We start from the raw sequence: 16,820 nt of genomic DNA on the forward strand, positions 1-16,820 counted from the left end.
CGCTAAGCACAGGTAGCGCGAAGTGCAAGAACCCTTGTAAGGATCTCGGTTTGAGCCCTGGCTCCCCACCTGCAGGGGAGTCGCTTCACAGGCGGTGAAGCAGGTCTGCAGGTGTCTGTCTTTCTCTCCCCCTCTCTGTCTTCCCCTCCTCTCTCCATTTCTCTCTGTCCTATCAATAACAATTACTGCAACAATTAAAAACAAGGGCAACAAAAGGGAAAATAAATATTAAAAAAACTTTAAAAAGTAAAAATAGTCTTCTTTCTGTGGTCCGTGAGGTGGTGCAGTGGATAAAGCACTGGGCTCTCAAGCTGAGGTCCTGAGTTCAGTCCCCGGCAGCACATGTACCAGAGTGATGTCTGGTTCTCTCTCTCTCCCGTCTTTATCATTAATAAAAATAAAAGCTTTAAAAAATATAAGCGTCTTCTTTGCAACACAGAAGTCAGGGAAAAGCCTGGCTCATTTCAGACCTGAGTTGAGTTCTGCTCTACAAAACGCACGTGTGGCTGCAGGCTGGGGGGTGGGGGGCAGGACTTGGCTGGAGGTGGCGCTGAGGCCCGCAGAGGTGAGAGGCAGGGCAGCAGGGGTAGGCCATGTGCTGGAAGCACTCACCAGCCCTCAGCTGGGCTCTCACTCTCTGGCCTCGTCCAGACAGGTGTCAGGGAGTCAGGACGGAAACACAACATTCAGAGCACACGGAGACCACAGTGCCTATGAGAAAGACTCTCCTGCCTGAGGCTTGAGGCCCCAGGATCAATCCCCAGTACCAGGAACAGTGCTCTGGAAAAAAAAATAAAAGTCTTTGACGGTGAGCAGAAAGTTACATGCCAAATGATTTATCTCAGTACACTAATATGTTTGTTTTTATTTATTATTACTTATTCTCTTTTGTTGCCCTTGTTTTATTGTTGGAGTTATGATTGATGTATTTGTTGTTGGAGAGGACAGAGAGAAATGGAAAGAGAAGGGGAAAACGGGGAGAGAAAGACAGACACCTGCAGACCTGCTTCACTGCTTGTGAAGCGACTCCCCTGCAGGTGGGGAGCTGGGGGCTCGAACCGGGATCCTTAGGCTGGTCCTTGCGCTTTGCGCCATGTGCGCTTAACCCGCTGCGCTACCGCCCAACTCCCAATATGTTTGTTTTTAATGAAAGAGAGAATGACCAGAACACTGCTCAGCTCCGGCGTATGGCGATGCTGGGGATTGAACCTGGAAATCAGAGCCTCAGCCATGAGACTGACAAGTTTAAAGAAAGAAGCCAGCATTTGTGAGGGTCTCTGCACACACCAGGAATAAAAAGACCAACCAATTTCTAGTCTTCCCTGTGAGGGGCTAGACTGAGCTCACTCGGGGGTTGCTGGTCTTGCTGTGTCCTGTGTGCCAAGTTTACGTTGCGGGTGTGTGTGTGTGTGTGTGTGTGTGTGTGTGTGTGTGTGTGTGTGTAGGGCAGGCGGGGTGTGGACTGTACGGGAAGTCTGCCTTCTGCTCAGCTGTGCCACGAGCCTACAAAGATGCGCTGACTCTTGAAAGCATTAACATCTCACCGAGCCAAACTGACGTTGTCCCTAAGGCCCGGGAGGTACCCTAGGAGGTACCCGGGAGGCCAGGCAGGGTCACCCACAAGTCAGGGGCTGCAGCACACCTGGAGGAGACAGAGGACAGTGTGCCACCGTTTGAAAATTACCAGCGGGAACTCCGCCAGCTGCACGTGAGAGGCAGCTCCACCCAGAGGGCCTGTGCGTTGGGTCCGTTCCGGACGCATCTTGGTGCCACTGTGGCTTGTCTGCCCCTCTCTAAATGAAAACGTGGCCCAAGGGTTGGGGAGACAGCATCACAGTTCTGCAGAAGACTTTCATGCATGAGGATCTCAGGTTCAATCCCTAGCACGACCATCAGCCAGAACTGAGCAGGGCTTCAGTCTCTCTCTCTCTCTCTCTCATTACAAATAAATAAGCAAAACAAAAAGTATCTGAAGTCCCAGGTTCAGTCCTCAGAACCACCATAAGTCAGAGCAGAGCAATACTCTGGTAAAAAAAATAACTAAAAAGGGGAGTCGGGCGGTAGCGCAGCGGGTTAAGCACACATGGCGCAAAGCACAAGGACCTGCGTAAGGATCCAGGTTCTAGCCCTCTGCTCCCCACCTGCAGGGGAGTCGCTTCACGGGTCTGCAGGTGTCTGTCTTTCTCTCCTCCTCTCTGTCTTCCCCGCCTCTCTCCATTTCTCTCTGTCCTATCCACAACAACGACAATGATAACTACAACAATAAAACAAGGGCATCAAAGGGGAATAAATAAATATTAAAAAAATGATTTTAGAAAAGTGGCTCGAGGGGCAGGATAGCAGGGTGCACAGGTCGCCACAAGCCAACGCCCAGACTGAAGCCTCAGGTGTCCTCCACACCCCTGGCATCCCCTGGCAGGGGATCTACCAGCCTGAGAGATGTGAAAAGTCCCTGCGGCCACGAAGAAGCATGAAGCCAGGGTTGCACAAGCCTGGCACCATGAGATTCTTTCCCTGGACGTTTCCTGTTTCTTTCCATTTCTTCATGTTTTTGTTTATTACTGTATAGAGACAGAGAGAAATTTAGAGGAGTGGTGGGGGGAGAGACAAACACCTGCAGCCCTGCTTCACCACTCGTGAAGCTTTCCCCCTGCAGGTGTGGACCGGGGGCTTGAACCCAGGTCCTTGAGCACTGTAATGTGAGCGCTTAACCAGATGAGCCACCCTCTACCTCCCCTTTTAAAAAATGTTCAATTTACACATGTTTTTGGCAGCACAATTTGTAATAGCCAAAACCTGGAAACAACCCAGGTGTCCAACAACAGATGAGTGGCTGAGCAAGTTGTGGTCTATATACACGATGGAATACTACTCAGCTGTAAAAAATGGTGACTTCACTGTTTTCAGCCGATCTTGGATGGACCTTGAAAAAATCATGTTGAGTGAAATAAATCAGAAACAGAAGGATGAATATGGGATGATCTCACTCTCAGGCCGAAGTTGAAAAACAAGATCAGAAAAGAAAACACAAGTGAAATGGAATTTGTGTATCGCACCCAAGTAAAAGACTCTGGGGTGGGTGGGTGAGGAGAATACAGGTCCGTGAAGGATGATAAATGACATAGTGGGGGTTGTATTGTTAAATGGGAAACTGGGGAATGTTATGCATATACAAACTATTGTATTTACTGTTGAATGTAAACAATAATTCCCCAATAAAGAAATAAATTTAAAAAAATGTTCAATTTATTTATTAATGAGAGGGATAGGAGGAGAGAGAGAGAGAGAGAGAGAACCAGAGATCACTCTGGTACCCATGTTGCTGGGGATGGAACTCAGGATCTCTCGCTCGAGACTCCAATGCTTTAGCCACTGCGCCACCTCCCGGAACGCTGAAGTTCCCTGTTTCTCTGCACGTGCCCGTCCCCACCAGTGCTGATGCTGCTTACCGGGGATGAGACCTTCCGGTTCCCAGACCCCCAGAGCAGCCCCATCGTCGGGGACCCCATCCCACCACCCCAGCCTCCAGGCTCCCAGCCGCAGCAGCCACAGCAACAGGCTCCACCTTAGGGTGGGGGTCTCAGACAAACGCTGATTGGTCAGCAGCTCCTGGCCACGCCCATAACACTGATTGGCTGCGACCGCAAGGCCCGGCCTATAAAGACTCCAGACCCAGCGAGTCTCTCCAGTCTGCGGAGAGAGACCCAGGAGGTGGCCGTGCCTCCACCGCCCCGGCGACCTGCTGCAGCTGACACACAGCCTCACCCCTGCCCAGCCTTCCCCTTGCCAACCTCGCCCCTGCCCAGCCTTCCCCTTGCCAGCCTCGCCCATGCCCAGCCCTCCCTTAAACAGTGTCACCCCTATTCACCCCTACCCTCATCTGCCTTGCCCCTACCCAGCTCTCCCCTAGCCAGCCTCGCCCTTGCCCAGCCCTCCCTTAACCAGCCTCAACCCTGCCCTGCCCTCCCCTCACCAGCCTTGCCCCTACCCAGCCCTCCCTTAAACAGCATTACCCCTACTCACCCCTCCTTGCCTGCCTCACCCCTACTCAGCTCTCCCCTAACCAACCTCACCCCTGCCCACTCCACCCTTAACCAGCCTCGCCCCTGCCCAACCCTCTCCTCACCAGCCTCGCCCTTGCCCAGCCCTCCCCTCACCAGCCTCACCCATGCCCAGCCCTCCCTTAAACAGCATCACCCCTACTCACCCCTCTCCTTGCCTGCCTCACCCTTGCCCAGCCCTCCCCACACAGCCTCGCCCCTGACAAGCCCGCCCCTCACCAGCCTCACCCCTGCCCATCCCTCCCTTAAGCAACCTCCCCACATTAAGACATCATCCATATAATGAAAAACCTTAAGGCCCTTATGAATAATGGAAAAAGGGCAGATTTAACAGCGTCTTGACAAATAGTAGGACTATTGGCCATGCCCTGGGGCAGCACTACCCATTCAAATCTATCGGCAGGACTGGCATTATTAATAGAAGGAACAGAGAAGGCAAAACGTTTACAATCTTGTGGGTGCAAGGGAATAGAGAAAAAACTATCTTGTATATCAATAGCTATGATTGGAATTCCCATGGGAATCACAGAAGCAAGAGGCAAACCCCTTTGGGGGGAGCCCCAGACCTGCATGGTTTTATTAACTGCATGGAGATCTTGGAGGAGGCGCCATTTTCCCAAGCGCTTTTTAATCACAAAGACAGGAGTATTCCATGGGCCTCAGGAATGATGAATGTGTCCCAAGGACAACTGCTCTCGGATGAGCTCTTTTAAAATTTCTAGCTTCTCCCTAGGCAGAGGCCACTGTTCCACCCAGACAGGCTCGTTAGAAAGCCAGTCTAAGTAGGGAGTTTGGTTACGAACAGTGGCAGTTAGTATTGGGGGTGCTGGTTAGACCTGGTCTCGCAGGAGCGGGTGTTGCACTCTGCAGAGGTGTCTATAGATATCCTAACATCAAGACATTCCAGAAGATCCCTGCCCAGTAGGTTGGTGCTAATATCAGCTACCAAAGGACGGAAGTGTCTGGTAGTCCCTTACGGGCCTTCTCACATAAGCGAATCTCGTGTAAGAAAGGCTTGGGTCAACCCTCCAACTCCATGTAAACGGGGTCCTGGGAGGAGTTCCCAATTCTGGGGAACCCCTGCTTGCCTTAAAATCATCTTTTCTGCCCCATGTCAATCAAACATTTAAAAGGAATATTACCAACCCTTACTATCATAGTAGCTTGACCTTGTTCTAAAACAGGAGTGGTCCACAAAATCTGAGGCTCTGAATTTGCAACATTCAGGGGCATGCCATTTTTATGAAACTTGGACCAACAATCTTTTCTCCAATGAAAACCTTTCTGGCATCTAGGAAAAGGTGTTCATGGCCTCTGGCTCCCTGACTGGAGGTGTGGTTGCGGCATATTTTCTGGACATTGGTTACGCCAATGCCCTTGGCGACCGCACTGAAAGCAAGCCCCCTTTTGCTTACGTGGGGTAGCTGCATAGGCCTGTGTCATAGTGGGTGCCTCATAAGAGCCTGGTCTAAGTTCCTAAGATCCAGGCATTTGGGTATTCATGTTTAAGACTGAGGCATGCCTGATGGAATTCCGGAATCATGCCATTCCAGACAATAGAATGCAGGAGGAGAAAACGGGTGTCAGGATTATAAATCTTTCTCTCTAAGCTTGACTGAACCCTGGTAATGAAGTTAGCTAGGGATTCGTCACATTCTTGGTGAAGGGAGAGAATGGGGGCTGAGGCTGCTCCCGTGGGTGGTGTTAACCTCTCCCATGCTTGGGATGTGCAGAGGTGTACCTGTTCAAAATAACCAGCTGAAAACGTGGCCTCTGCCTGCTGAATTCTGGTTTCAAAATCACCCGTTCCAAACAGTGCATCGAAATTCCACTCCAGCTGATTCTATTTCTCTGGGATTGCTGTAAGCATTCATCATGAAAAAATGCTTCCCATTGCAGGAAAGAGGACCTGGGAGCATAGCACGAGCTACGTCCCTCCAGTCTTGGGGGGTATTAAGGTGCTGGAGAAAGCCTCGTAAAATGGACTTGGTCCATGGAGCATGAACTACATCCTCCTTAACTGCCTTGTGAAGTTTTTTGAGATCTTTGGAGGAGTATGGATGCCATGCCTGAGGGTTTTGTTTATTGGGGCCACATTTACCAGGAAGGTGTGGACTTGCTTTGATAACAAGGTAGCAGCAGGGGAAGGAGTCACAGAAGTGGAAGCCACCCAAGGAGCGGCAGCAGCAGCCAGAGAAGCTGAACGCGTGTCTGCCCAAACAGAATTCTTGGGGCAAAATGCAGAGGGCTTAGGGCGGGTAAACGCCAAGACAATATCCCTTAACTCTTGTATCTCAGCCTCAAGGTCCCTTAACTTTTTGGGAGGGTGCCCTATATATACCCTGAAAGCTGCGAACATGGCGAAGAGGATCCACGGTGCGGCCCTGAGTAAAAAGTCTCCGAGATAGAAAAGCAGTCTCATGAGAGAAGAGTAGAGGGTTTGGGAAACCTCTTCATAGAGGTCTCCATGGCGGAGTGGAAAAATGTTTATCTGGAACCAGAAAAGACCTAGAATTGCCAAAACCATCTTGAGAAAAAAGAACAGAACCGGAGGCATCACACTCCCAGATCTCAAACTGTATTATAGGGCCATTGTCATCAAAACTGCTTGGTACTGGAACATGAACAGACACACTGACCAGTGGAATAGAATTGAGAGCCCAGAAATGAGGCCCCACACCTATGGACATCTAATCTTTGACAAAGAGGCCCAGACTATTATATGGGGACAGCAGAGTCTCTTCAACAAATGGAGTTGGAAACAATGGGTTGAAACATGCAGAAGAATGAAACTGAATCACTGTATTTCACCAAACACAAAAGTAAATTCCAAGTGGATCAAGGACTTGGATGTTAGACCACAAACTATCAAATACTTAGAGGAAAATACTGGCAGAACTCTTTTCCGCATAAATTTTAAAGACATTTTCAATGAAACGAATCCAATTACAAGGAAGACTAAGGCAAGTATAAACCTATGGGACTACATCAAATTAAAAAGCTTCTTCACAGAAAAAGAAACCACTACCCAAACCAAGAGATCCCTCACAGAATGGGAGAAGATCTTTATATGCCATACATCAGATAAGTAGTGGGAGGCGGCTATTTTGGCTAGCTCCACGTGGTCCGAACCACTGCGTTCTCACCCAACTCTGAGGTGACCGCACCAATAAAGAATTGTGTTCCCTCTCTGCTCCAGATCTCCTCTCTCTCTCCTGCGTGTCTCAGCCCGACATCTGGCACCTGAACAGGGACCGACCCACCCAGACACAGGTAAGTATACAGCCACTTGACTCTCTGCGGCCTCGTTAGCATTTTTTCTATTCTCCTAAAAAATGTGCTTGGGATCTTGATGGGGATAGCATTAAATTTGTAGATGGCTCTGGGTAATATATTCATTTTGATGATGTTAATTCTTCCAACCCATGAACATGGAATATCTTTCCACTTCTTTGTGTCTTTTTCAATTTCTTTGAGTAGTGACTCAAAATTTTCAGTATACAAGTCTTTCACTTCTTAGGTTAGGTTTACTCCTAGATATTTTATTGTTTTTGTTGCTATAGTAAAAGGAATTGTCTTCTGGATTTCAATTTCTTCTAACTTAGTGTTTGCATAGAGGAATGCCACTGACTTTTGAATGTTAATTTTGTAGCCTGACACCTTACTGTATTGCCTAATGATTTCCAAAAGCTTCTTGCTGGATTCCTGAGGTTTTTCCATGTATACTATCATGTCATCTGCAAATAAGGAGAGTTTGACTTCTTCTCTTCCAATCTGTATGCCTTTAATTCCTTGCTCCTGCCTGATTGCTATGGCAAGAACTTCCAACACTATGTTGAATAGTAATGGTGATAGTGGGCAGCCCTGTCTAGTACCTGATCTGAGGGGAAATGCTTCCAGTTTTTCACCATTGAGTATGATATTGGCTGTAGGTTTGCTATATATAGACTCCACTATCTTCAGGAATTTTCCATCTATTCCCATTTTTTGTAGTGTTTTGATCATAAAGGGATGTTGTATTTTGTCAATGGATTTCTCTGCATCTATTGATATGACCATGTGGTTTTTGGTCTTGCTTTTGTTGATGTGGTGGATCACATTGATTGATTTACGTATATTAAACCAACCTTGCATGCCTGGGATAAACCCCACTTGGTCATGATGGACAATCTTTTTGATATACTGCTGTATCCAGTTGGCTAGAATTTTGTTCAATATTTTCGCATCTATGTTCATCAGAGATATTGGTCTGTAGTTTTCTTTTTTGGTTGTGTCCCTGTCTGCTTTTGGTATCAGAGTGATGTTGGCTTCATAGAAGCTGGCAGGGAGTATTCCAGTGTCTTCAATCTTCTGGAAGACTTTTAAAAGTAGAGGTATTAGTTCTTCTTTGAAGGTTTTGTAGAATTCATTTGTAAAACCATCTGGTCCAGGACTTTTTTTAATTATTTTTTTATTTTTTAAAAAAATAATTTATTTCTTTATTGGGGAATTAATGCTTTACATTCAACAGTAAATACAATAGTTTGTACATGCATAACATTCCCCAGATTCCCACTTAACAATACAAGCCCCACTATGTCATTCATCATCTTTCATGGACCTGGATTCTCCCCACCAACCCACCCACCCCAGAGTCTTTTACTTTGGTGTAATACTCCAATTCCATTTCAGGTTCGACTTGTGTTTTCTTTTCAACTTGTGTTTTGTTTTTCAACTTCGGCCTGAGAGTGAGATCATCCCATATTCATCCTTCAGTTTCTGACTTATTTCACTCAACATGATTTTTTCAAGGTCCATCCAAGATCAGCTGAAAACGGTGAAGTCACCATTTTTTACAGCTGAGTAGTATTCCATTGTGTATATATGCCACAACTTGCTCAGCCACTCATCTGTTGTTGGACACCTGGGTTGCTTCCAGGTTTTGGCTATTACAAATTGTGCTGCCAAGAACATATGTGTACACAGATCTTTTTGGATGGATGTGTTGGGTTCCTTAGGATATATCCCCAGGAGGGGAATTGCAGGGTCATAGGGTAGGTCCATTTCTAGCCTTCTGAGAGTTCTCCAGACTGTTCTCCACAGAGGTTGGACCAATTGACATTCCCACCAGCAGTGCAGGAGGGTTCCTTTGACCCCACACCCTCTCCAGCATTTGCTGCTGTTACCTTTTCTGATGTATGACATTCTCACAGGAGTGAAGTGATAGCTCATTGTTGTCTTTATTTGCATTTCTCTGACAATCAGAGACTTGGAGCATTTTTTCATGTGTTTCTCGGCCTTTTGGATCTCTTCTGTGGTGAATATTCTGTCCAATTCCTCCCCCCATTTTTGGATGGGGTTATTTGTTGTCTTGTTGTTGAGTCTGGCAAGCTCTTTATATATGTTGGTTATTAAACTCTTATCTGATGTATGGCATGTAAAGATCTTCTCCCATTCTGTGAGGGGTCTCTTGGTTTGGGTAGTGGTTTCTTTTTTTTTTTTTTTCATTTTTCATGGACCTGTATTCTCCCCACCCACCCACCCACCCCAGAGTGTTTTACTTTGGTGTAATACTCCAATTCCATTTCAGGTTCGGCTTGTGTTTTCTTTTCTAATCTTGTTTTTCAACTTCGGCCTGAGAGTGAGATCATCCCATATTCATCCTTCTGTTTCTGACTTATTTCACTCAACATGATTTTTTCAAGGTCCATCCAAGATCGGCTGAAAACGATGAAGTCACCATTTTTTACAGCTGAGTAGTATTCCATTGTGTATATATACCACAACTTGCTCTGAATGACTCTGAAAATGTCCAATAGTTCTAGGTTATCTATCTCTTCATTTAGCTCCCTTATGTCTTTACTGATTTTTCCCTGGATGATCTGTTAAGTTGAGATAGTGGGGTGTTGAAGTCCCCTACTATGATTGTGTTACTGTTAATATATTGCTGTAGCTCTTTCAGTAGAAGTTTGATGTATTTAGATGGCTTCTCATTGGTTGTATAGATATTAATAATTGTTAAGTCCTCTTGATTGACTGATCCTCTGAGCATTAAGTAGTGTCCATTCCTATCTTTTTTAATCTTATGTATTTTAAAGTCTATCATGTCAGATATGAGAATAGCTGTTCCTGCCCTTTTTTGTGGGCCATTGGCTTGAATGATAGTTTTCCATCCTTTCACTTTAAGTCTGTGTTTGTCTTGTTGCGTTAGGTGAGTTTCCTGTAGACAACATATTGTTGGGTTGTGTTTTCTGATCCATCTTCCTACTCTGTGTCTTTTAATAGGTGAATTCAGGCCATTCACATTTATTGATATCAAAGATTGAAGATATTTTAATGCCATTCTTGTAGAGTTTTAGAGTGTTTTGATATATGTTCTATTCGTGGTGGTCTGGTTGTTTATAGGAAACCTTTCAGAACTTCTTTCAAGGCAGGCTTGGTGATGGTTGCTTCCTTCAACTGTTGCTTGTCTGAGAAGGTTTTGATGCTTCCATCTAGTCTGAATGACAGTCTAGCAGGATATAGTATTCTTGGCTGAAAGCCTTTCTCATTGAGTACTTGATAGATATCTTGCCATTCTCTTCTGGCCTGTAGTGTTTGTATGGAGAAGTCTGCTGCTAATCTTATGGGTTTTCCTTTGTAGGTGACTCTTTGTTTTTCTCTTGCAGCCTTGAGGATCCTTTCTTTATCCTTATTCTTTTCCATTCTAAGTATGACATGTCTTGGTGTCTTTAGGTCTGGGTTAATTCTGTTTGGGACCCTCTGGGCTTCTTGAATCTTTATGTCTTTGGTGTTGTCTAGACTAGAGAAATTTTCAGCTATTATGGCCTGGAGAACGCTTTCTTCCTCCCCTTCTCTTTCTTCCTCTGGTAAGCCAATAATGCGTATATTGTTTCTTTTGAAGTCATCCCATAGGACTCTGTTGTTGTTTTCAGCATCTCTTAATCTCTTTTTGAGATCTCTTACTTCTTCTTTAGTTGTCTCTAATTCATCCTCAATCTTGCTAATTCTGTCTTCAGCCTCATTGATTCTATTCTCTCTGCCCTCTACTGCTTTCTGGAGTTCATCTATTTTGTTGCCCTGCTCTGATACTGTTTTAGCTTGTTCAGCTAGTTGCCTTCTTAGCTCAGCGATTTCAGCTTTCAGCTCTCTAATAACCATGAGATTATTAGAATTTTCTTCCATATTCTCATTTGTTGTTCCTGCAGTTCTGATTACAATTTTTTCAAATTCTTTACTCACTCCTGTTATTATTTCCTTAGCTAATGTTTGGCTGTTGAACTCGTTGTTTTGTGCTTCACCCTCTGGAGGACTTTTAGCTGGACTCTTGTCCTGGTTCGAGTCACCAATATTTTTTCTTGTTGTTTTAACTATTTTATATAAGTTAACAGTTTTTTCAATCCCTGAGTTGGAGTTCAGTGGTGTAATAGCCTTTTTTTTTTTTTTTTCCCCTGTAGGCTATGGGAGCCTGAGGGCTTTTAAACTATCAGTAGGCTTCTTAGCTTAATCAATGACTCCTGACCAAGAGATAAAGCAGGGTGTGGCAGAGATAATCCAGTAGTTATGCAAAGAGACTTTCACAGCCCCTCAGCTATGCCACCGAGGTATAGGTCTTCTCTTGAGTTTCCCGGTCAGATCTCTGTACCCTGCTGTCCCTCCCTGTTGCTGCTCCAGATTCTGAGGGTAGTAGCAATGGAGACTCAGAGTTGCACTTGGTGAGTCTCTGGGGAGTCCTTTCCTCCCTTCAGCTGTCCCCTTGTTGGTGGAGCAGACTGGAGGTGGTGTCTCCACTGACAAACTGTCGAACTGTTAGCAGTCACTTAATCTCTCCTTAGGCCCCTCTCTCCTCTCTGTCACCAGCCACGCGTGTTTGTACTCACGGGTGATTTACTGGGTTTCTGTGGTCATTCTAGTCCTGTCTTGTTTCGGTCCGGGTGGTCTCCTTTGGTATTCCTAGTTGATCCGGGAGAGGAGAGGAGAGGAGAGAAAGCGATCTGCTGCTCGTAGCTCCGCCTCTGGAAGTGCCGATAGTGGTTTCTTTTGCTGTGAAGAAGCTTTTTAATTTGATGTAGTCCCATAGGTTTATACTTGCCTTAGTCTTCTTTGTAATTGGATTCGTTTCATTGAAAATGTCTTTAAAATTTATGCGAAAAAAGTTCTGCCAATATTTTCCTCTAAGTATCTGATAGTTTCTGGTCTAACATCCAAGTCCTTGATCCACTTGGAATTTACTTTTGTATTTGGTGAAATACAGTGATTCAGCTTCATTCTTCTGCATGTTTCAACCCATTGTTTCCAACACCATTTGTTGAAGAGACTCTGCTGTCCCCATGTAATAGTCTGGGCCCCTTTGTCAAAGATTAGATGTCCATAGGTGTGGGGCCTCATTTCTGGGCTCTCTATTCCGTTCCACTGGTCAGTGTGTCTGTTCATGTTCCAGTACCAAGCAGTTTTGATGACAATGGCCCTATAATACAGTTTGAGATCTGGGAGTGTGATGCCTCCGGTTCTGTTCTTTTTTCTCAAGATGGTTTTGGCAATTCTAGGTCTTTTCTGGTTCCAGATAAACATTTGTAGCATTTTTTCTATTCTCCTAAAAAAATGTGCTTGGGATCTTGATGGGGATAGCATTAAATTTGTAGATGGCTCTGGGTAATATATTCATTTTGATGATGTTAATTCTTCCAACCCATGAACATGGAATATCTTTCCACTTCTTTGTGTCTTTTTCAATTTCTTTGAGTAGTGACTCATAATTTTCAGTATACAAGTCTTTCACTTCTTTGGTTAGGTTTACTCCTAGATATTTTATTGTTTTTGTTGCTATAGAAAAAGGAACTGATTTCTGGATTTCAATTTCTTCTAACTTAGTGTTTGCATAGAGGAGTGCCACTGACTTTTGAATGTTAATTTTGTAGCCTGACACCTTACTGTATTGCCTGATGATTTCCAAAAGCTTCTTGCTGGATTCCTGAGGTTTTTCCATGTATACTATCATGTCATCTGCAAATAAGGAGAGTTTGACTTCTTCTCTTCCAATCTGTATGCCTTTAATTCCTTGCTCCTGCCTGATTGCTATGGCAAGAACTTCCAACACTATGTTGAATAGTAATGGTGATAGTGGGCAGCCCTGTCTAGTACCTGATCTGAGGGGAAATGCTTCCAGTTTTTCACCATTGAGTATGATGTTGGCTGTAGGTTTGCTATATATAGACTCCACTATCTTCAGGAATTTTCCATCTATTCCCATTTTTTGTAGTGTTTTGATCATAAAGGGATGTTGTATTTTGTCAATGGATTTCTCTGCATCTATTGATATGACCATGTGGTCTTTGATCTTGCTTTTGTTGATGTGGTGAATCACATTGATTGATTTACGTATATTAAACCAACCTTGCATGCCTGGGATAAACCCCACTTTGTCATGATGGACAATCTTTTTGATATACTGCTGTATCCAGTTGGCTACAATTTTGTTCAATATTTTCGCATCTATGTTCATCAGAGATATTGGTCTGTAGTTTTCTTTTTTGGTTGTGTCCCTGTCTGCTTTTGGTATCAGGGTGATGTTGGCTTCATAGAAGCTGGCAGGGAGTATTCCAGTGTCTTCAATCTTCTGGAAGACTTTTAAAAGTAGAGGTATTAGTTCTTCTTTGAAGGTTTTTTAGAATTCATTTGTAATACCATCTGGTCTAGGACTTTTATTTTTGGGAAGATTTTTGATAACTGTTTCAATTTCATTAGCTGTGATGGGCCTGTTCATGCTATCTACTTCCTCTTTACTTAGTTTTGGAAGTTGGTAGGTATCTAGGAACTCGTCCATTTCTTCCAGGTTCTCTAGCTTGGTGGCATATAGTTGTTCATAGAAACCTCGCATGATATGTTGAATTTCTGCAGTGTCTGTTGTGATATCTCCTCTTTCATTTACTATCCGATTTATTTGGGTCTTCTCCCTTTTTTGTTTTGTGAGTCTGGCTAAAGGTTTGTCGATTTTGTTTACTCTTTCAAAGAACCAACATTTACTTTTATTGATCTTTTGTATGGTTTTCCTATTCTCAATGTTATTTATTTCTGCCCTAACTTTAGTGATTTCTATCCTTCTGGTTGCTTTAGGGTTCCTTTGTTGTTCTTCTTCTAGGTCTTTAAGATGTGCAATCAGGCTGTTTATTTGTGCCTTTTCTTGTTTCCTAATGTGTGCTTGTATAGCTATGAACTTCCCTCTTAGGACTGCTTTAGCTGTGTCCCAAATATTTTGATAGCCTGTGTCTTCATTTTCATTGAACTCTCGAAACATTTTGATTTCTTCCTTGATTTCCTCTTTGACCCAGAAGTTGGTAAGAAGTGTACTGTTGAGCTTCCACATTTTGGGACTGTTACTTATCTTTTGTTGATTGTTAAGTGTTAGTTTAATTCCACTGTGGTCTGAGAAGATGCTTGGGATGATTTCATTGCTCTTGAATTGGCTGATGCTGTCTTTGTGGCCTAACATATGGTCTATCCTTGAGAATGACCCATGTGGATTTGAGTAAAATGTGTATTCCAGTTTCTTGGGATGAATGACTCTGAAAATGTCCAATAGTTCTAGTTTATCTATCTCTTCATTTAGCTCCCTTATGTCTTTACTGATTTTCTGCCTGGATGATCTGTCAAGTTGAGATAGTGGGGTGTTGAAGTCCCCTACTATGGTTGTGTTACTGTTAATATATTGCTGTAGCTCATTCAGTAGAAGTTTGATGTATTTAGATGGCTTCTCATTGGGTGCATAGATATTAATAATTGTTAAGTCCTCTTGATTGACTGATCCTCTGAGCATTAAGTAGTGTCCATTCCTATCTTTTTTAATCTTATGTATTTTAAAGTCTATCATGTCAGATATGAGAATAGCTGTTCCTGCCCTTTTTTGTGGGCCATTGGCTTGTATGATAGTTTTCCATCCTTTCACTTTAAGTCTGTGTTTGTCTTGTTGAGTTAGGTGAGTTTCCTGTAGACAACATATTGTTGGGTTGTGTTTTCTGATCCATCTTCCTACTCTGTGTCTTTTAATAGGTGAATTCAGGCCATTGACATTTATTGATATCAAAGATTGAAGATATTTTAACGCCATTCTTGTAGAATTTTAGAGTGTTTTGATATATGTCCTATTTGTGTTGGTCTGGTTGTTTATAGGAGACCTTTCAGAACTTCTTTCAGGGCAGGCTTGGTGATGGTTGCTTCCTTCAACTGTTGCTTGTCTGAGAAGGTTTTGATGCTTCCATCTAGTCTGAATGACAGTCTAGCAGGATATAGTATTCTTGGCTGAAAGCCTTTCTCATTGAGCACTCGATAGATATCTTGCCATTCTCTTCTGGCCTGTAGTGTTTGTATGGAGAAGTCTGCTGCTAATCTTATGGCTTTTCCTTTGTAGGTGACTCTTTGTTTTTTCTCTTGCAGCCTTCAGGATCCTTTCTTTATCCTTATTCCTTTCCAATCTAAGTATGACATGTCTTGGTATCTTTAGGTCTGGGTTAATTCTGTTTGGGACCCTCTGGGCTTCTTGAATCTTTATGTCTTTGGTGTTGTCTAGACTAGAGAAATGTTCAGCTATTATGGCCTGGAGAATGCTTTTTTCCTCTCCTTCTCTTTCTTCTTCTGGTAAGCCAATAATGCGTATATTGTTTCTTTTAAAGTCATCCCATAGGACTCTGTTGTTGTTTTCAGCATCTCTTAATCTCTTTTTGAGATCTCTTACTTCTTTTTTAGTTGTCTCTAATTCATCCTCAATCTTGCCAATTCTGTCTTCAGCCTCATAGATTCTATTCTCCTTGCCCTCTACTGCTTTCTGGAGTTCATCTATTTTGTTGCCCTGCTCTGATACTGTTTTAGCTTGTTCAGCTAGTTGCCTTCTTAGCTCAGCGATTTCAGCTTTCAGCTCTCTAATAACCATGAGATTATTAGAATTTTCTTCCATATTCTCATTTGTTGTTCCTGCATTTCTGATTACAATTTTTTCAAATTCTTTACTCACTCCTGTTATTATTTCCTTAGCTAATGTTTGGATGTTGAACTCGTTGTTTTGTGCTTCACCCTCTGGAGGACTTTTAGCTGGACTCTTGTCCTGGTTCGAGTCTCCAATATTTTTTCTTGTTGTTTTAACCATTTTATATATTATGTTATGAGTTCCCTTTATCAGTACTTTTCAAATTATTGATCACTATTGCCTGGATTGACTTGTGTCTAAGTAATTTAATTAAAGGTTTTACCATGGTGGAAGTTAACAGTTTTTTCAATCCCTGAGTTGGAGCTCAGTGGTGTAAATGCCTCTTTTTTTTTCTTTTTTCTTCCCTGTAGGCTATGGGAGCCTGAGGGCTTTTAAACTATCAATAGGCTTCTTAGCTTAATCACTGACTCCTGACCAAGAGATAAAGCAGGGTGTGGCAGAGATAATCCAGTGGTTATGCAAAGAGACTTTCACAGCCCCTCAGCTATGCCACCAAGGTATAGGTCTTCTCCTGAGTTTCCCAGTTAGATCTCTGTCCCCTGGTGTCCCTCTCTGTTGCTGCTCCAGATTCTGAGGGTAGTAGCAATGGAGACTCAGAGTTGCACTTTTGAGTCTCTGGGGAGTACTTTCCTCCCTTCAGCTGTCCCCTTGTTGTGGAGTAGACTGGAGGTGGTGTCTCCACTGATAAACTGTTGAACTGTTAGCAGTCACTTAATCTCTCCTTAGGCCCCTCTTTCCTCTCTGTCACCAGCCACGCGTGTTTGTACTCATGCGTGATTTACTGGGATCCTGTGGACATTCTA

The sequence above is a fragment of the Erinaceus europaeus genome, chromosome 2 (genome assembly GCF_950295315.1).
Source record: "Erinaceus europaeus chromosome 2, mEriEur2.1, whole genome shotgun sequence".
Taxonomy (NCBI): domain Eukaryota; kingdom Metazoa; phylum Chordata; class Mammalia; order Eulipotyphla; family Erinaceidae; genus Erinaceus; species Erinaceus europaeus.